Source organism: Emydura macquarii, unplaced genomic scaffold (assembly GCF_026122565.2).
Source record: "Emydura macquarii macquarii isolate MOO-44397 ecotype Brisbane River unplaced genomic scaffold, CSIRO-AGI_Emac_v2 contig_2636, whole genome shotgun sequence".
Taxonomy (NCBI): Eukaryota; Metazoa; Chordata; order Testudines; family Chelidae; genus Emydura; species Emydura macquarii.
In genome coordinates, this window is record NW_027132773.1 from 1,890,676 (window position 1) to 1,912,077 (window position 21,402).

Sequence of the window (21,402 nt, forward strand, 5' to 3'; positions counted from 1 at the left end):
CAGTGCTGGAGACTCAGGAGCTGCAGGGGACCCAGAACTGATGCAAATCAGGAGCAGGGAAGCCTGCTGACGCAGGTACTCGAATGGCATAATACACACTGAGCAGTCAGAAAGCTGCAGCTGCTGCTGTGCTTAAAGCCAGCCGGCTACCCTTCTTGACCAGTCAAGTGGTGCAGTCAACCAGGTAGCATACTGCAGGCCTGCTGTACTTGTTGGATTGCCAGCAAACTGTCTCTGCTGCAGCCCTAATCCCTGACAGTACCCCCCTCCCCTCCCCGCCCGGAGGCCTTGGGGCCTGGTTTCTTTGGGTAAATGCGGTGAAAAACAAGCGGACGTCCAGGGCATGGATGTGTTCTGCAGGTTCCCATGAGTATTCATCAGGGCCATATTCCTCCCAGTCAGTTAAGTTTTGGAGCCTTCCCCTTAGTCAGCGAGAGTCCAGAATTTGCTGAACCACATATTCTTCCTGACCCTGAACAGTTATTGGTGGGGGAGTGGTGCAGTGTAGGAAGGGATTTTTGGTATGTGGCTTCAACAGGAATATCTGGAATATGGGATGGACCTGAAGGGATTCCGGTAACTGTAACCTGAAGGTTATTAGATTAATCCGTTGTGTAACCTTAAAGGGCCCCAAGTACTCGCAGCCCAGCTTCACAGATGGGCAAGTAGATCTAAGATTCTGGCGGCCAGCCAAACCTTAACCCCTACTGAGAAGCTAGGGGCTGGCTGATGGTGCTGATCGGCATATCATTTGTATGCTGCCTTAGCTCCTTCTAACCAGAATTTAACCTCTTGGTGCACCTGATGGATGTGAATGAAGAGGTAAGTAACGATGGTCATTGGAGACTTGGTGGGGACCATGGGTGAAAGAAAAGAAGGACTCCATAATTAGCCAAAAAAAAAAAAAAAAGCATCTGTCGGATGGGGAAGTGTGTGGCATTATTGTAAGCACGTTCTGTGGGGGGTATAAGCAGCAACCAATCATCCAGATGGTAATTAAGAAAGCAACGTAGCTACTGCTCCAGGACCTGATTGACCTGTGTTGTCTAACCTGTGTTTGGATGGTAAGCGGTCAAGAAAGGGGTGTTGATGCTCAAAAGGCATAGGAGTTGCTGACAGAAACAGGAAATGAACTGGGATTTCCCAGTCAGACACTATGCTCGTTGGTAAAAGATGTTTTCTTCAGAAAGGCAGGCTTGTCTCTTTGGCGCTAGGGAGGCCTCAACATGGTATAAAATACGCTATTGTAATAAGAAGTTCCACTACCAATAGAATCATTGGGCGCCCTTGGGAGGGCAGCAGTTCCATGATAAAATCCAAGGAAATGCCAGTCCAGGGTTGAGATGGGGTGGGCAAGGGCTAGAAGAGACCCAGCAATATCACTCAAGTCAGGGTGTCTTTGTCCAGGAACAGAAATTGTGGGATCTCAAATAAGTTGCTACAGAAGCACTCAGGACTGGCCACCAGAACTGCCTAGACACCTGGTCCTGCATCTTGAACTGGCCAAAGTGGCCTGCTAGAGGAGAGACATGGCAGATACTCTTAGGATTTGGAGCCTTGTTGTGCTCCATGTTGGGCACATAGATGCTCCCCTTGCAGTAGAGGATTCCATCATGGAGTGTGAACATCGGGTTGGACTGATCATTGGTATCTTCTAGGGCCCAGTGGATTTTATTCATAAATGGATCATTGGGTAGCAGGGACCAGATGGAGGTATTGGTTATGGACTGTGGTACCAGCCATAAAATGTGAAGATTTCAGGATCATACACAGGGTTTTAGTGCCAGGTTCTCAATACTTGTCCTTTTGGGATAATGCATTCACCTTCCTATTCCTTATTCTGGGGTAGTAGATGACCTCAAAATTGAAGAGAGTAAAGGAGACTAGTGGGCCTGCTGCTGGTTCAAGTGATGGGCTGTTTTTAGGAATTCCAGGTTCTTGTGATTAGTAAGAACTTGGATTGGGAATTTAGTATCTTCCAGGAGTTGCCGTTACTCTTCGAAAGTTACTTTAATGGCTACTAACTCTTTGTCTAAAATGTCATAATTCTACTCTAGTGGTGTAAATTTGCACAAATGAAAGGCAAAAGAGTGAAGTTGACCATCGGATTCGGCCGAGAGGATTGCTCCCAGCACAAAGACTGAAACATCTGCCCCCATTGTAAATAGTCTGGTTGGGTCTGAGTGGTCAATGTGGTGTTGATATGAATCTCTGCTTTATGTGATCAAATGCAGTCTGTGCTTCTAAACACCAAACAAACAAGGCTCTCTTCTGTGGAAGGGCAGTGTTTGGGGCAATCACATTGGAGAACCCCTTGATAAATCATCAATAGAAACTGGAAAAGCATTGTATTCTGAGGATGTCTTTTGGCTCTGTCCAGTCTGTCATGGCTTCCACCTTAGTTGGGTACATAGCCAGTCCTTTGGGGGAGATAACATAGCCCAGAAACTCCACTGCGTCCTGGTTGAACTGGCATTTCTCTGGCTTCGCATACAGGTAGTATTTCCAAGATGCTTCATATGTGCTGGTCATGACATACCTAATCCTCCAAAAAAATAAGGATATCACCAAGGTAAATAATGACAAACTAATTCAGCATGTTCTAGAAAATGTCATTAATAAAATGCTGGAAGGTCACTGGAGCATTGCACAGGCTGAATGACATGACGAGGTACTTGAAGTGGCCAAACTGAGTGTGGAAGGCGGTCTTTCATTTGTCTGCCTCTCGCACACCTGCCAGGTTATAGATCCCATGCAGATTTAGCTTCATAAAAATTCAGGTGGAGAACAGATGGTCCAGGAGCTCATGAATGAGAGGAAGTAGATAGTGGTTCCAAACAGTCACACTGCTCAATGCTCAGTAATCAATGAAGGGCTTCTCAAACCCATCCTTCTTAACAAAGAAGATAGGAGCGCTTGCCAGAGATGTGGCAGGACAGATGAACCAGTTCTGCAGGTTCTCTTGCAGATATGTGTGAAGAGTCCGAAGCGCTGGTTCAGCAAGGGCATGTATACAGTCAAAGGAAATCTTAGCTCTGGTGTGGAGGTCAATAGGATGGTCACACCTTTGGTGTAAGGTCAGGATGTCCATGTTCCCTTTGTTGAATACATCAGTTAGGTCAAGATATTTGAGTGGTATCTTGACTGTGGCAGAGGGCACTGTGGCAGGCACATTTAATTGCTAGGAGCTCGCCTTCTTAAGGTAGGATTCCTTGTGTTGTGGCATGAGGTACAGAGAGTACTAATCTTCTTACTGGCTTCTGGGAGACAGGATTGTTGGCAAAACGGAGAGGGCAGAAACGTATTGTACCTTTCTGCCAGCAGATGAGGGCACATGTGCAGCAAGCCAGGGCAGACTGAGGATGATGGCAGAGTGGGGCACCCAAATTAACCTAAATTCAAAGTTTTCCTGATGTCCCTGGACAGAAACGACTGCTAAGAGAATGGTCTGGTGGGTTACTGGCCCCAAGGATCAGAGTGACCATCAATGCTTGCCACTAGATCCGGAGAGTTTTTGTAAAGATTTCGCAAAATCCCAGTCCATAAAATTGTCCAAAGCCCTCCAGAGCTTCTAGATAGAGCTTCTAGGTAGATCTGAGGACTCATAGAAAACTGGATCTCTAGTGGCAGTTGGAGGGGTGTAGAATGCTGGTTTGTAGTTGCTGCCATCCTGACAGTGGCATGTGAGAGCCAAGTATTTAGAAAGGATGGAGGAGACTGGTCCAGCACAGGTTCCTTAATCAAGGCTGGGGCCTGGTGTCTTCCTGACCCAAAGACCAGCCCAGCCTTTGCCAGCCATAATGCTGTGCAGCGTCCAGGTCCTCCACAATATAAGCACAGCACAGCTGCTTGGCATCTGTGCTTTTCTGTTTCTGGTAGATGTCAGCGGACCTGATCAGATTGCCTAGGTTCCAAGTCCTGAAGCAACTGCACAGTCCAGGGTGTTGGTAGGTTTCAGGGGGCTGAACCATGATCATGCTGCTGCTCAGTCAGGGAGTTGTCAATTTGAATGCACAAATCACTCAAGTCATCCAGATTGGATGGAGGTTCAGCCTGCGCTAGCTCCTCTTTAGTATCTTGATTGAATCCTAGCTGGATAAGGTGACACTGTGCTGCCTTGTTCCATTAAGTTTCTGCAGACAGGAGGTGGAATTCGGCTGCATATTTGGCCATAGGTTGCCACCCCTGCCATAGCGCTTGAAGTGTGGCCTTGACAGTTCAGGCGCAGTGAGGGTCAGCAAAGATCACAGACATTGCTCGAACAGACTCCTCCAACTGGCCTAGGAGGAGGCTGGATTGCTCCAAGAGGAGAAATGCCCAAACCAAGGCTTCCCCAATCAATAAACGAACAATGAGCTCAACCCAGGCCTGATCATTAGGGAATGCGTGGGAACATAACAAGAAAGGAGCCGGCATTGGTTCAGGAAACCTCTGACTGTTTTATTTTGGGCTGGGGAATCAGTGCTCCAGCCCAAAACACTACTAGAGATAATTAATTCTTTTACAGTCCTTGCTGCCAGTTGTATCCTACATAGATAAAATATAGTTTTCAGATATAAGAAAATAATGACAAGCCATGTGCAAAATAACATACGTATCAATCTCCGCAGGAGGACAGTCATATGGACACATTCTCAAGTCTCTGAAATGATTAGTTGTTGCATGTCAGTAGTTAATGATAAATCATATGCACCTGACAGATTTTGTACAGTAACTTTGCAGCCAGCTGGGTATAAGTAAAGTTAGGGCCAAGTACATGTTCACTTCTTCCATACTAGTCTGCACTTGATCATACTCATCAGCTGTATCATAGCACTGTCCTCCACAGTTTGAAAAACAAACTTTCGAGCACATAGACATTTTGCTATTCCCACAGAACCATTCTTGCATCAAAATAGAATACACTCCTTAGACCCTTTGGATGAAATCCTTGCCCAATTGAAGTCAACAGTAAAACTCCTGTTGACTTAATGGGGCCAGGATTTCACCCTTGGAGACAAGAGTAATGTTAACGCTGCACTCAGGGCTGAGGTGAACATCTTCTGTTATTGATTTATGGGAGCTGGCCAAAATTCCTTTCAGGCTGTGATGAATATTTACTCATATAATTCATTTGTTGTGATTATATGTTGCTATGATTCTTAATTGGGCTGAATCTCAAGGTAGTATTCAGTGGATTATCCATCTGTAGACAAGATGTATTGTGGACATCTTTAAAGGCTTGCCAGTTGCCTTTGACCTAAATAATACTACTTCAGTATTTGTAGTGCTCCTTATAGCAAATATGGGGACTGCTGCAGATACTGCTAAGTAGTCTCATCTATTTATCTAGGGCAAAACTAGCAAGATGCTAAGTGTTGCATATGAGAACCAAACAGATCAATATATGGCTGAAGGCATTAAAGTCAATAATAATAATGGAAAGATAACTGAGTAGCTGGACAAGACCATTTATGAGAAAGACAAGGTGGGTGAGGTAATATCTTGTATATTATGTCACCTACTATGTGTCTCTCATATCCTGGGACCAAAACAGCTACACACTACAAAAGACCCTGTATATAATATTCCACATGGGGACTCATTAATCCCTGAGTTTGAGGCAAAGGTTCCTTTTGTCCATTATTAATTCAGCCCATTAATATAGATGTCCCTATGACTGGACAGGCTGCTTTGATTATATTGCCCATACTGCAATGTCCATGGTAGAGTCTCTATGTTGTAACAAAAACAACGAGAGTTCTGTAGAATCTTAAAGGCTAACAAATTTTGTGGGCATAAGCTTTCATGGGCTGCAACCCACTTTGTCAGATGCATGAAGTGGAAACCACAGATAGGAGGTATATATACATCCAAGGGTGAGAAACATAACAATGGGGATGGCAAGTGCTAACAAAATCAACACAGTTAGGGTAGATGAGGCCTAGTCACAAATGTTGATTAGAAGGTGAGAATGTGTGAACAGTGACAATTACTTCTTGTAATGAGATAACCATTCCAAGTCCCTATTCAGACTCAGTCTGATTTTGTCAAGTTTCATATGAGTTCCAGCTCAACAGTTTCTCGCTGAAGTCTGTTTTTGAAGATTTTTTTGTTGAAGTATGGTAACTTTCAAGTCAGCTATAGAGTGTCCTAGGAGATTGAAGGGCTCTCCTACTGGCTTATGAATGTTACCATTTTTCATGTCTGATTTGTGCCCATTTTTTCTTTTGCGTAGTGACAGTTCGGTTTGGACAATGTACATGGCAGAGGGGCATTGCTGGCACATGATGGCATATATTACATTAGTAGATGTGCAATTGAATGAGCTCCTGATGGTGTGGCTGATGTGGTTTGGACCTGTGATGGTGTCACTAGAGTCGATGTGCAGGCAGAGCTGGCAATGGGGTTTGTTGCAGGGCTAGGTTCCTGGGTTAGTGTTCTTGTTGTATGGTGTACGGTTGCTGGTGAATATTTGCTTCAAGTTGCGGGGGCTGTCTGTAAGCAAGAATAGGTCTGCCTCCCAAGGCTTGAGCGAGTGAGGGATCATCTTCTAGGATAGGTTGTAGATCCTTAATGATGTGTTTGAGAGATTTTAGCTGGGGGCAGTAGGTGATGGCCAGTGGTGTTCTGTTGTTTTCTTTGTTGGGTCTGTCCTGTAGTAGGTAACTTCTGGGTACCCATCTGGCTCTGTCAATTTGTTTCTTCACCTCCCCAGGTGGTACTGTAGCTTTAAAAACGTTTTATGGAGATCCTGTAGGTGTTTGTCTCTGTCTGAGGGATTGGAGCAAATCTGGTTGTATCTTAGGGCTTGGTTGTAGACAATGGAGCATGTAATGTGTCCAGGGTGGAAGCTGGAGGCATGAAGGTATGTATTGCGATCAGTTGATTTTCAGTATAGGGAGGTATTCATGTGACCATCCCTTATTTGTATTGTAGTGTCCAGGAAGTGGATTTCTTGTGTGGACTGGTCCAGACTGAGGTTGATGGTGGGGTGGAAATTATTGAAATCCTGGTGGAATTCTTTGAGGGACTCTTTCCCGTGGATCCAGATGATGAAAATGTCATCAATGTAGTGTAGGTAAAGAAGAGGTGCTTGGGGATTAGTTTTGAAGAAGAGATGTTCTAGGTCAGCCATAAAAATGTTGGCATACTGTGGGGCCATGCGGGTACCCATAATTGTGCCACTGACTTGAAGGTATAGATTGTCTCCAAATCTGAAGTAGTTGTGGATCAGGACAAAGTCACAAAGTTCAGCTACCATGTGTGCCATATCATCATCAGGGAAAATGTTCCTGATGGCTTGTAGCCCATCTTTGTATGGAATGTTGGTGTAGAGAGCTTCTACATCCATAGTGGCTAGGATGGTGTTTTCTGGGAGATCACCGATGGATTGTAGTTTTCTCAGGAAGTCAGTGGTATCACAAAGATAGCTAGGAGTGCTGGTGGCATAGGGCCTGAGGAGAGAGTCCACATAGCCTGACAATCCTGCTGTGAGTGCCAATGCCTGAGATGATGAGGCGTCCAGGATTCCTTGGTTAGTGGATCTTGGGTAGCAGATAGAATAACCCTGTTCGGGGCTCAGGGGGTGTGTCCATGTAGATGTTGTAACAGAGATTTCAGCATCACAAAGCAACTAATTTAAGGAACTTTCCTGGCATACTTATTAAAGTAAATTTCTGCATTAGCAATTAACTCAATTTTTAAAGCAACAAGAGGCCAATTGCTGAGACCACATCCACTGTTTAATCTTAATGTCTGGAATATCTGAAAATGGAATTTGACAGTAAACCCTCAACGGAACAATAAATCGATGTGTTTTTTGAAGAGCAATTATATTCAAGGTCATGTTGAGCTCTCGTGTTACCCAATAGTGTCAAATAGACAGAGAAAAGATACAGGGCCAAGAACTGAGCCCTTTGGAGTAGCAGAAAACATACATGCAACTCAATATAATTTTCCAGTGTGTAAGAAAAGGAATGGTAAGAGGAAAGACCAAAAAAACCCTGCCTTTGCCAGGGGACGTAAGTCACAACTAAAAGCCATGTCTGCTTAATACATACTGGTGATTTATCATATTGAAGCGAAAAGAAATATTCAATTGCCACAAACATGATGTTGAGTATAGGTCAGACTGTGTCCAAAGAATAATTTGTTACCCTACTTAAAGGGATTCTAGGAGAACGTATTGTTCTCAGAATGGAACAATATTTTTGGGAAAAAATACAAAACCAGAAAAGTAAAGGTTATAGTTCACGGTAAAATCTGACCCAGAAAAGCCTTGTCAGGAATGTCATAAACAAGCAAGGGATCATTAATATGTCCATAACCGGAAAGCAAATCAACTGGCAAGAAAGATTTTAACAACACCATAAAAGCTGACTGTGGAAATAAAAGGAAAGAAAAATCAGGCAACCAAAAAAAGGTCAAGTCCTAAAACAAAAAACCCAACTGAGTAAAGATATGAGGCCACATCCTCAGCTTTGCCAGCGCTCATCTCAGTGTGAGGAAAAGTTGGCTTTAACTCAACTTTATGCTTCTGCAGTCCCTAGAGATATTTGGAGCCACATCTTAAGTTAGTGCAGCCTGAGGGCTGCCCCAAATTCCACTGGCAGCTGGGGATCATAGCAGTGCTCCAGTCTTACCCCAACATCACCTTTACACTAGGGGTTGAGAGCGAAGGGAATATAGAGTCAGCTGTGCCAATTGTATTGCCAGGGGAATCCCCAGGCAGATGGAAACTGTGACAGGGTTTCCAGCTGGAAAGGGGGACTGGGGATCTGGACCCACTTTTTAAAAATGGGATTGAGTGAGGCAGCGGACTTTATTTTAAAATTCATATATATGGTTAGCTGTTTAGCTCCTGAAATAGGATTGAAACCACAAAATTAAAAGCCAGATCCTTGGCTCTGCTTAGGTCCCTTCATGCCACTAAACCTATCCTAAATGTGCAGCCAAGGATTTTCTGGCATGGAGGAAAGCTCAGCTGATATAAAGCTAGCATAGGCTAGATTTCAAACACTCCTAAAGGTTTGGGGCTATTTAAATTTGAGTTTTTGGTTCAAACAGTTATAGAGAGAGTTCCTCATCCAGTTGGGGATCCAGATTTGAAACTTTCCCCTGCAAAAGTTCAGATTCAGAAATCCACCTTGGATCCATTTCTACCCGGAAGTGACAGAGGCTTGTGGAACTGGTGAAGACTTTAATCTGGATGCAGTTCAAAGTTGCACTGAAGGTTTGGATCCCTTCTGATTTTATCCAAGGCAGTTTGATTATTCTTAAAAATTATAAACCAAATGGCCTAGGAGATGTTCCCATCAACAACAGTATCCTGAACTCCAACCCTCTTTCATTGAAGGGATCTGTTTTTGTGCAGTGTTTTTGATTTACCTTCTTTTTGTTCTTTCTTGAGCTTAAAGATGACTATAGGTTTGATTTTTGCAAGCACCCTTTCCTCCCTTTGATTTCTTTGGGAATTGAAGGCACTCAGTGATCTGCAGAATTGAATCTTCTTTCTATTTGCTCTGGGAAATTGTATAGGAAGGGGGAAATCAGGCCCCCAGAACCAGGTGCAGATCTCTTCCTCTTGCACAGAGTGGAGACTCAGCCTCCTCAACAGAAGTATCCCACTTCCCCTGGAGTCTGTGAAGGCTTCTTGACTCATGCAAAATCAGGGGTGGAATAGGAGGGAAGAGATGATGTTTGGGAGTGTAGGGCGAAAGGGATGTATGTGGTCCCAAGCACAACTGCATGGAGGTCACCTGGAGAAGGTAACACATCTGTAAAGCATATTTCACCTCAGGTTCTTCACCCATACTAATAAATGAAACCACCCGCCACCCATGTGAGGTAGGGAGGTATTGTTAGACCCTTTTGTCAGATGTGGAAACTGAAGTAGAAAGAGGTAATTGACTTACTAGCCCAAGGTTTTGCAGGAAATCAGCAGCAAAGCCAGGAAGAGAACCCAGAAGGCTAAATCTTGGCCCTAGTGATGTCAGTGGAGCCAGGATTTCACCTAACAGTTCCACTGACCAGGATCTGCTTAGTTACCTAAGTAACTTAATAAACTCTCCCTCCTCCCCTCCCCCTTAATATATTTCCACACTTTCTTTCCAGGAAATAACTCTATAACAAAGTTAATTATAGGAGTGATTTCCGTTGAATGCATTTAAAGAATTGAGTCTAAATCATCGATTATTGATAGAAAACCATGTTAAACGATTATATTTATTATTTAATAAGTGTGATTGTTTCTATTATCCATAGACTTGTTCACTCTGTCATTTTCTGTTGCCTGGTATCTGAATGGTTTGTCAGATAAGAGAGATCCAAACTGATGTGTAAATATTGATTTTGTTGTTGTTGCAATGTTTCTTGGCCGAGGTCTTCCATGCATCATACTCCTTTATTGTAAGACAGATGTTTCTAAAAGTCCCTGTTTCGTTATAATCATGAATGGAAGCATCAGGCTAAATTCTGAACCATTAAAGCCATCAACATTCAACTTATTGATATTAATTTCTCCATTCCTAAAGCTAAAATAAGACCAGGAAAAATCTTCTGTAGACTGTTGATACTGGACACTTTGTGATCAGTGTCTATACCAGTGAGACACGGTACATCCAGTTTGCAGATAAATAAGGTTTAATGTGCAAGGTTTTCTATGAATATACTAGTTAGATACAAAGCCTAAAATTAATTACAATATATCATACTCATTAAGCCTGGAGAGCTAAGCAATCACTCAGAAGGCTGTACACAGGAAATCCGTTCCTTTCTTCAGGGGCCCCTCCAGGGAGTCAGTGGCCTCTGGTCCGACCAGCAGCACCTCTCACTGAGACAGGTGCTGATGGAGTGTGCCCCTTTGTCTAAGTGGTGACTTCTTATACCCTTCCATAAACAGTCTTCACCTAATTATCTCTCTCTCATTATCATATATATTAATTACCTACATTGGGTTTCCACCCTTAACTATATTCCATTCTCACCATGATAATTGGGGTTGTCAAAACAACATCTAGTGATAGGAGGGGTGGAGTAAAAGTATGCCCCTTGGCAATGAAACAGTGTACCCCCAGACATTCAAGGATAACTTGTTGTTCCCATCATCATTATCTATGTGCAGTTGCAAGCATACAGTATCTGTATCTTGTCTTATTATGTGCCGTGGTATGCAGAAACTGAGACATCTACAAGGTTACTCAGTAGTCCTGGTCATCTGTGCCAACTGGAAGATGTCACGCTACAGGGTTCAGAATAGCCAAGCAAGCAACTGAAGCTATGCTAGGCCTGTAGGACAGTGGTCAAACAACTCAAATTGTACTGAGCCTCCAACATAGACTTAATTCTACAGTTGAATAAACAATGTATTGAGTGCACGTAACCTATTGTCCTATTTGTGAATTGTCTGCCAGCAGTTTACAGTTTGTTATTTGAAAATATTTGTCAAATAATTTCTTTAGATAATTCTTGGTATGAAGATTTTTGCGAGCAGATTGTTATGTGTAATGAATATCTGAAATTCGAGCTGTGTTGATGAGTTTTGACTGTTCACATGCATCACATTATTTATTTCTGTTTCCTGACTGGATTAGGTTGCCCATGTCAATGCTTCTGGTTACAAGTTCAACATTCATTTTCTGTCTATATTCTGTAGTATTTGCTTAAATTTCACTGTTTCTATAAATGTTTCACTGCCAGGAGATTTGCTCACTAGATTAGTCACAGGAAGTGAATATAAAAATGGAGCATACGTCAGTGAAGCACAATTTACACACACCTAATGAAGTAGGATATGAATTGCAATCACTTTCCTCACCATTGAAATGAGGAGCTGTTTTGTTGCCATGTTAATATGTGCTTTTGACATACTATAGACAGACAGACAGACAAACAGATTGATGGATTAGACCACACAACAACACTACACAACACTTCTGATTAGGGAGATATTAATGTCATATCTGATAACAATTCTGAGGGAAAGTTAGGGAGACAGAATGTAAGTTTCTTGAAGTGGAATGTGTCCAGAGACGGAAAGTTCAAGACCCAATCTGATGGGAAGTGCTTGGGACCTTGGAATGCCTTGCATGTTGCACACGGATCTGAATGTTTGTCAGCTGAAACAAGAGATTGCAAAAACAGTTTCACCCTGACAATCATTATAATATAACAGTACACATCATGTAGGAAATGAGAGCTATACTATAGTGGTTACATTTTATTTGTTTCTTCTGTTTTGAGAGATATCCCTCATTCCATGGATATTTCCCTTGTTAAAAACAGGAAATTATTTCTTGGACATAGACCTTTTTAAGTGTGACCATTGTACAGAGGGTTCAAATATTATTTCTTCTGACCCGTTTAGTATGATGGCACAAATTATCACAGTGCATCACCTATGTTGTCACCTCATGACTTACTACAGTATTCTCCTTCTGATGACTATGGGAAGTTAGCCACCACTATCCTTGTCTGCCCTCTATGCAGTCTCTCAGCCAGTGAGAGTACTGAGACCTACAACTAGACACACAGAGGCTTACATTTGCTAAACTGCTTCAACATAAGTTGTTAAACGTATATTTGAAATACAATATATCCGAAAAACCTTTACCCATAACTTTAATATAGTGCACATGCTATGCAGATATGCTGAAGAGTTACAACATTGTGGACAAAAGATTTCACAAGCAGAGTCAGAATTGGCTCTTCTTCAATTGTTCTTGAAAGACCAGTTTTTGGATGGAAGTTGATTTTAATCATGATTGCTCTCGCTGTAATAACCACAACAATGTTATGGAAAGGAAACGATAGCCATGGATTTCATGCTGGTATGGAGAACTATGTGATCAGGTGGAAAGTATTTTGTATTTTCCAAGACGGACATTTGACATGTTTTTGGTCATATGGCAGCCATTCGCGGGTTTTGAAACAATGGGTGGTATAAGCTTTCTATGATTATAAATCTGTTGTTTTCATTTACTTTTGTAGTCTGTGATGGATATTGCTGTAACTTACACTGGAAAATAATTGTACTCAAGAGCCAATGGCCATGTAGGCCAAAACTAAAAAATATTTATAGAGCATTTTAACCAAAATAGAATTTTAAACGTTTTCTCAAGATGTTCAAACTACCATGGGGAAAGTTTGTTAGATGTTTCACTGGGGAAAATGGTTCATGTGCTACAATACACGATTACTGATGACTTCACAAATGTGTTAGTATATCAAATATTATAGTATATGTTACTGTATCCGGTTAAACAGCTTCTTTATTCCATTCCAGACTTCAGTCAAGCTACACCCATTTATACCAAATGAGGATCTGGCCCCTGATACCCAGAAGGGAATTTTTCTCCTTCTGTTTATTAACTCTTCTTCTTCTAGCCTTTGAACCCTTTCTATGGGTCATCGCTTTGAGCCTTTCTTCTCCATTACAGTCTGTCTTGAAGCAGTTCCTTGGAAACTTCACAGCTAATCAAATCCTTTTGTGTGACATCCGGCCACCTAGTTTGGGGCTTCCAGCCCTTCTCTTACCCTCCATATATAAGTTTAATTTCCTGTTTCTTATATATCCATCTTTTCACAGGAACAAACCATCTAAGCCTGAACTCCCTCAACATTTTTCTAATTGGTACTGTCTTCATTTTTCCCCTAATTAATTTGTTCTCAACATGGACCATCCTTGTAACTCCAGTCATCCATCTTAACATTTTCATTTCCATGGTATTCAAGATCTGCTCATATTGCTTCCTCAGTGCTCAACATTCAGAGTCATACCAAAGTGTGGGCCTGATTACAATCTTGTAGGTCTTTTCAATTTGGTAGGCATTCTCCTATCATGCTTCCTGTTCTGCTTATAAGTTCATCATTGAGTTCACCTAGGTACCTGAACTTCTGTACCTGCCTTATGTTTATCAACTACCTGGATTATTCAAACAGCCAATCAGTCTATTTGTTCTTGTTATAAAAGGCTCATTTTGTGGAAACGTTAGAGGAAATCTGAAAAGTTAACTTGTTTTGGCAACAAAACTACTGTGCCAAATTCAGCTCTCAGTTACACCAGGGTAAATCCAGCGTGTATACCCTTCAGTAAGCTCAGTGGAGATACTCTGGATTCACAGTGTACTATAAATAAGAAAAGAATTTGTTCACCCAAGGTGCCTGGTTGAAAAATTGGCATTCATACCAAATATAATTGGCATTCATACCAAATTGGCATTTACCTTAAGTAGTTCCATAAAATGCAAACAAACAGAGTTTTGAAAAATCATATGTAATTTATGTGGATTTTAGTGTAGATTATTTGCCTTTATTTGGGATGCCTGAAGATTTTTTAAGTGGTTGCATGTCAGTAGAGCTTCATTTCTTTGCTTGGAAGCTCTGTGTGAAGCAAAAGCTGAGTTTATGACTTCTTAATGAAAATGAAGGGGTGGATCTGTGAAAGACAAAGGGCTGTAACAGTAAACTGTGTGAGCAGGAGACAGAAAACCACTAACAAGAGAGCCCCTAAAGAACTTTTGAAAGCCAGAAGCACCTAGAACTTGATAAACTCCAACAAGTGAAGAAAGATACAGTACTTATGACCCTGTCATGGAGCCAGCTGCAGAAGGGGCAATCTTTTAGCAACACACTGGACACAGCTGATCCTAACTGGGGCTGCCTCATTGACTGCACTCCCTGATTCATGGAGGGACAGAGCTGACTACTATTTGATCCAGCAACAGTCAGCACTTGGTGGCTGCTCAATGCATTCTCTACTCACAGCTGCCTTTGCTCTGGCCTCACCTATTCTTGTGCCCACTTCAGCCCCCACCCTTTTCCATTCTTGACACCCCTGGCTCTGAGCCCTAGCTCCATTTCCTGACCAAGTCTCTGGCTCACCCATTGACTCTGGCATGAGGCTTCTGATACCTTGTTTTGACCATCAGCTGTGCTCTCGACTATGCCCACAGGTGTCTTGTGGCCCTGATCCTTAATTACAGCTGAGCTCTGCTTTAACCTCCAGGCCTGGCTACCCCCATGGCTCTGGCCATTAGGCATGACTGCCCACATCCCAGTTGTGTCCTTGACAAGCCCTGATTCAACAGTATAGTTTTAACCACAGAAGAAGCTCCATTGACATCACTGGGATTGCTCATATACTTACAGTTAAGCATATGCTTAAGAATTTGTAAAATTGGGGCATATATTGAGTAGCAACTACTAACATGTAACTTTCTTTTGGCAAGTGGTATTGTATTATATGTGTAGCAAATTGGGGAAGTAGATCCCTTGAATGGAAACAGGATTTTATAATCTTTTACTTATTTGTTATTTTGACTTTTCCATATATTTTTGCAAAATATTAGCGAACAGTTAAAATTAGTGGACACTGAAAGACAGGTGGGGTGATAGTGGTGATGTAGGATTATAGAAGAGTGAGGAACTAGACTGATATTTTAAATGTTCAGTTCCAAACTTTTTAACCAGCTTTTTTTTTTTTTTTAATTTTTTTGTAAAGGATGTCATTTTGAGGGGTGTTAGCTGGACTCCATAAAAACACTTTTAATATTTATGCTTTTTTAACAAAGATTTTTGTTTGGGAATTTATCTGCTTTTCTAACGAGTGCTTAAAAGTTTAAATCTGGTTGGCATATAAAATTCTCAGTGGTGGTGGTGGCGGTGACAGGGCAGGGCAGCATGATCTGACAGAGCTTATGAATATGTACTGCCCTATAAAACTAACTGGTCACAGTTCTTCAGATGGTGCTGTATTATGGTACTGTACAATGGTATAATTTCTTTTGCACCTGATTTAGACAAGGGTGTCACTGGCCATTAATATTATGGATAAGAAATATATTTAAGAACAGTGGTCATCTCTGAGCCTGATGAGTATGGATATGATTTTGTCACAGTAAAATTAGGCAAAATTCATGGAGCAGTTGTGGTAAAAATGTACCAGATCAGGGTTTGGTCACGCTGGGGCTGAAGCCGAAGCCTGAGCCCTGCTGTGTGGGGACTGAAGCCAAAGTAGTCATGGAGATCTGTTAAAGTCATGGAACCTGTGACCTCCATGATCAAATCGTATTCTTACTGATGAGTGTTCTTTGAGCCTGATTACCCAAGGGCTCAGCATCAATCAACCAAGGCTCAGCCAATCCACAGGTGAAGGTCTAACCAGGTGACTGCAAGGCTGGGGATATAGGCTTCCAGTGACAGCAGCCATGCCAATCTGCTCAACATCGCAACCTCACCGGGAATATGCCACTTGATGGTTCTGACAGACTGCTCCTGCTCCAGTTCCCACCCCAGCTTGTTCCTGTCCTTGCTCCTGCTCCAGCCTTGTTTCAGCCCTGTCCTTGATTCCTGCTCTGACCCCTGGGGTCAGCCACTGGGCCTGACCACTGCTGCTTCAACCACTGGGCCTGACCATCCACATCTCAGTTTCTGACAAGGTTCCAGTAATGTTCTCTGAGACATTTCCCTATTAATTTCATGCCATTCTATGGCACAGGCATTCATTGATGCTCTATCATGTAAAAACCACTCTTTAACCCCCAATAAGATATTGGGCCATATCCGCAGCTGGTTTAAATCAGCATAGTTCCATTGATATTGACACAGCTCCACTGAAGTCAATGGAGCTATGCCAGTTCACACAGCCGAGGAGCTGGCTCATTGTCTCTTATCTCTAAGTTGTTGATGTGCCTGACAAGTCTATTATAAATGAAACTGCTTGCAATTGAATTTGTTTCCAAAATTTCATGCAGATATTTTTCACCTTTTTGTTTCACATAGTTTTGCACATCCTTAATTTTACTTTAATGAAAGATGGCTATTTTTATCAAATGCATGTAAAGCCATATTTTTTCAAAATGTTAAGGCACAGTACCACTTTGCTCAAAAATGGGCCCATTTCCTTTAAAAAATACACAAGTCCATTTTCTTTTGCAGAAATGTTCTCTCTCTTTTTTTAGTTCATGATGTAATATGAAGAAACTTGACGTTTGAGTAGTTTTGCACTTTATTAAGAACATTTCACACACATCTGCTTTAAACACCCAAATATTTCTGAAAATTTAAGGATATGTCTACACTGCTGGGGCTGCACGGATCAATGCAGCAGGATCAATTGAGTGGGCTGTGGAAACCCACTCAAACAATCCCGGAAGTGCTCTTCAGTAGATGCCATTAATCCACCTCCCAGAAAGGCCTACAGCTGCATTGATCAGAGGGTGTCTCCTGTCAATGCAGTGCAGTGGAGACGCCACAGTATAGTAATGTAAGTCAATGAGAGATACACAAGCTACAATACGTAGCTTTGCGTATCTCCCATCAACGGCTGGTGGCAGTGAAGACCAGGCCTAAGAAAATCATGTCACCTAGGCATCTTGATTACTGTTTGAAAGAATTTTTCTAACTAGTTAGAAAGGCACAAATGTACCTTTTTCCTTTAAATTGGCTTAAATTTATAAAATTCAAAGTTTATCTCTGTTAAGACTAATATGTTCCAATATTATCTTACATGGCTTTAGGACCGCGGAACAGGATCCTACATGTCATGTAAACTATGATGCTTCTACATGACAGTAAAATTATAGGGATCATCACTCTTCATTATGTACAGCACCAACACCACTACACCTCAGTAGTTTTGGTAGCTGAGATTTAGAGATTAGTATATTTCTTTCTGGCATGGTTCTGTTTCTCGGTTACCTTGTTTAATGCCTCTGCCTTCCCCAGAGTGGGGAACCCAAGTCAAAGGCAGGGTCCGATGCCAGGATTGGGGAGACCCTGTTTTACACCCTTATTCAACATCACCAGTGTGTCCCATTCAGCACACTCACCAACGCCTGCAATATGATCCCAATTCCTCAATGACACTAAACTACGGTCACTGCAAAACATTTTAGCTGCTTCTTGTGTCCTGGTTGGAGAACTATAGTAATTAGGACACAGGTGTCTCTTGTTTGGCTCACTTTGCCACTACTTTTGATTGGTATCATATGCATGAGCAGGGAAGTGGTACACGGGGGGGGTATAATGAATCTCAGTACTTGTCTAGCTGGTAAGGGTTTGCCGGTAAAGCTATACTGGCAAATGCTCCTAGTGGAACCATAGTTTATACCAGCAAAATAATTTATATCGGTTAGCTTATACAAGTTCCCTGAACAAAACAAACTGTCCCAGCGCAATGACTTTTTTGCCAGCCTAACTGCATTTACACTAGGGCTTTTGTCAGCACAGTTACATGAGCTATGCTAGCAAAAATGTGAAGTGTAGACCAGGCCACAGAAATGCACACAATATCCTGATAAAGCGTGCTCCTTTTATTTCCTGAACAAGTTCTACCGAAATACTGTGTGCTTTTTATATGGGCTGAAGACATAGTCATTTGCCCTGAAAAACCACCCAAAAGAAGGACTTTAAAAGCAGAAGGAGGACAGGTTTGTTGGTGTGCAGTCCAAGTGGAGGGGGGGAGAGGAGAGAGATGGGAGAAATCGACCAAATGTCTCAGAATTCCAGCACTGTATTTATTTTCCACTATGGTTTGCTCTGAGTTCTTCACTCTTTCGAAAGATTTGTGTACTCATGATAGACCTGTGGTCTGGTTTAATACCAGCCAGCAATAAAACCAAGCATTAATTTTGATATGATAGTGAAGTAGTTGCTCACACCAGTACTGACACAGTCACTGTATCATTTACAGTCTCTAAAAGTAAATTGTTTGCTATAAAAACATTGCAAGATCCTTTTTGGAGCTTGCCTGGGCTGCTGAGTGGCAGTAAATCTTTTTAAAATTTGGCCTGTGGGTTACATTAACTTAATATAAAATCAAAGAAAATTTTAGATCTGTAACAGGCAGGGGTAGTTTCATACGTTTCATACACTACGGTACTGTTTCGCTGATTAAAAATACCTGGGCCTCTTCCAAACTTGTCGTCATATTGGCTATATGACTGTTACAAGCAACCCCCCACAAACAGACAGATCTGAAACTTCAAAGCTTATTTAGATTGAGAGCACTTGTAAAAGGGAAAAAAATGCCATTTGTGCCTGGAATAGTGGCTTGTAACTTCTCCAGCATTATTTTTCATTAATATCACCTGAATCTGATATGTATGCTATACATCAGACTCTGAATAGGAGATCTGGTACCTTTTGGCCTATTATTCTCATAGCATCTGGCTAACAGGTACCATACAGTTTTTGTAGTGTGACACACCAAATGAAAAAGTCAGGTCTTTTAAAAACCACAATAAATTTTCCAAATGGGTTTGTGTGAAATGTTAAAAAGCAGAAGATAGAGGTTTTGGGTTACATTGCCTTTAATTTGAAAGAGGGATAAATGGAGCCATGTGAGTTACTTATTATATGCGGCTGTGCCAGCTTTTTGAATCTGTGAATGTCACACTTGCATACAGATGGAAATTGGAATCAATAAATGGTTATTACAGAGACTTGATCATCCCATAACACATGGAAGACAAACCACTTGCAAAGACTCTTTGAAAGTAGGATACTTAAGTCTACATGGGGGCAGATGTACTGAAGGGGCAACGTGCTAGATGTTATATGAAAGGAAGGAGACTTCTTCATTTCACTGTGACATACAAGAGCATGGTATCCCAGGTCTTGAACCCTGGCCTGGGAGTGCCCAGATAACTACTGCATCCTCACCTCTCCCCAAAGTCTGCTGAAAGCTAGTGCACTGAGATGCTAATAGGACTACAGCCACCGCTAAGGCACCACTTATGGGAGCCCAGATTGAAGGCTTGTCCAGCTCCACTGATTGGTCCAACCATGCTACTTAAGCCAGAAGGAGGTAATTTCCTGTTGTGGCTGTATTGGATCCTGCTTCCTGCACCCAACCCTGTTCCTGATTGGCTCCTATTCCCACTGTGCTTAATCCTTGCCTCTCCTACAGTTCCTGCCCTTACACCTTGCTTCTAAACATCAGTTCCCAGACCTGACTCTGGCTTGACTCTTGACTCTAATTCTCAGCCTTGATTTCTGGCTGCATCTCTGGCCCAGGTAACTGGCAGTTGATTTTGGTGCTGACTGTTGGCTATTATTCCCCAACCTGGATGCCTGCTGTGCCCTCTAGACCTGTCTCCTGTTCTGACTATTAGGCTAGACTGCCTCCATCCCAGTCCATAACAAAGTATTCTTAAAAATGCATTTCCCTTCCTAATACTTATCCTGTTTCATTCTGACCTCTCTTTTATGATGAGCTTCCTCTGTGGCAAGGCGCCTCCTTTTGCCTGGTCAGCCTCAGAATTTCTCCCTTTGGTGGTGGGGGGTCTGGAATAAACCAGCCCTACTCTGGATGTTTATAATTCTTCATTGTGGTTTATTTTTACAAAATTTACAACATGGGCCTCAGGGGAGGCCCGAGTACTTCTCTTAAGCAAACTCTTACACTCACAACACACAAGAAATCCATTTCCTTGACCCCCTGGGGTGTTGCCTTATGCTGGCTTTTGGTTGCCAGCTCTTCCTCAAACAGAAGTAATCTTGATTGTTTCCCCGATAGGGAGGAGAAAAGCCTTTCCTGCCTGCTGCCTCTTGTTTCTCATTTCTCATCCCTCTCTCACCAGAAGAAGGGTTTTAAAAGGTCACAGGCTGTCTTTAATTGGACTCAGGTGTCTCTAATTAACCTGAGGTAACCTCTTTTCAGTCCGTAGGGAAAAGGGCCTTCACTGATGAAGAGGAAGCAGCCGACATGGAAGAATATGAAGAGAGTGGGCTGTTGGAGACTGATGATGCAACTCTTGATACAAGAAAAATAGCAGAAGCTAGCAAAACTAAATCTGATACCAGAGGGGGAAGATGCCATCCTGCTGCAGACCAGAATTTACGACCTCTACATCACTTATTACAAATACTGTCAAACTCCGAGGCTGTGGTTATTTGTCTATGATGAGCAACGGCAGCCTTTAACAGTAGATCCCATGTATGAAGATACTAGTCAAGATCATGCCAAAAAAACAGTAACAACTGAAAATCATCCCCATCTTCCTCTACCACGTGTGTGTTCAGTTCATCCATGCAGGCAGGCAGATGCGATGAAGAAAATAATTGAAACAGTTGCAGAAGGTGGGGGAGAACTTGGAGTTCATATGTACCTTCTCGTTTTCTTGAAATTTGTACAAGCTGTCATTCCAACAATAGAATATGACAACACAAGACACTTTACAATGTTACTAGAAATTGCAAATGTCTGCTATTTATTGGTTCTGATTTTTTCTTTTTAAAAACCCATATATGTGACTTGTTTGTTCAGCATTGTACACAATTTCTGTAGCATTCAACTTTTATCAAGTTTATGCATCAAAATAAAAAGTTCCATTCTCTTAGCTGTCAGGTCTGACTTTGTGACGCCTCCCATTTCCAGCAGTCAGCTAGCCATCAGCCAGAGGTGGGTGTCATGAAAGA

The 21,402-nt window shown here is 42.1% G+C and overlaps 1 pseudogene; it reads left to right on the forward strand.

Moving 5' to 3' along the window:
• Positions 1 to 6,841: 6,841 nt before the first annotated feature.
• Positions 6,842 to 21,377, forward strand: LOC137163740 (ubiquitin-like-conjugating enzyme ATG3 pseudogene; annotated as a pseudogene).
• The last annotated feature ends 25 nt before the right edge of the window (positions 21,378 to 21,402 follow it).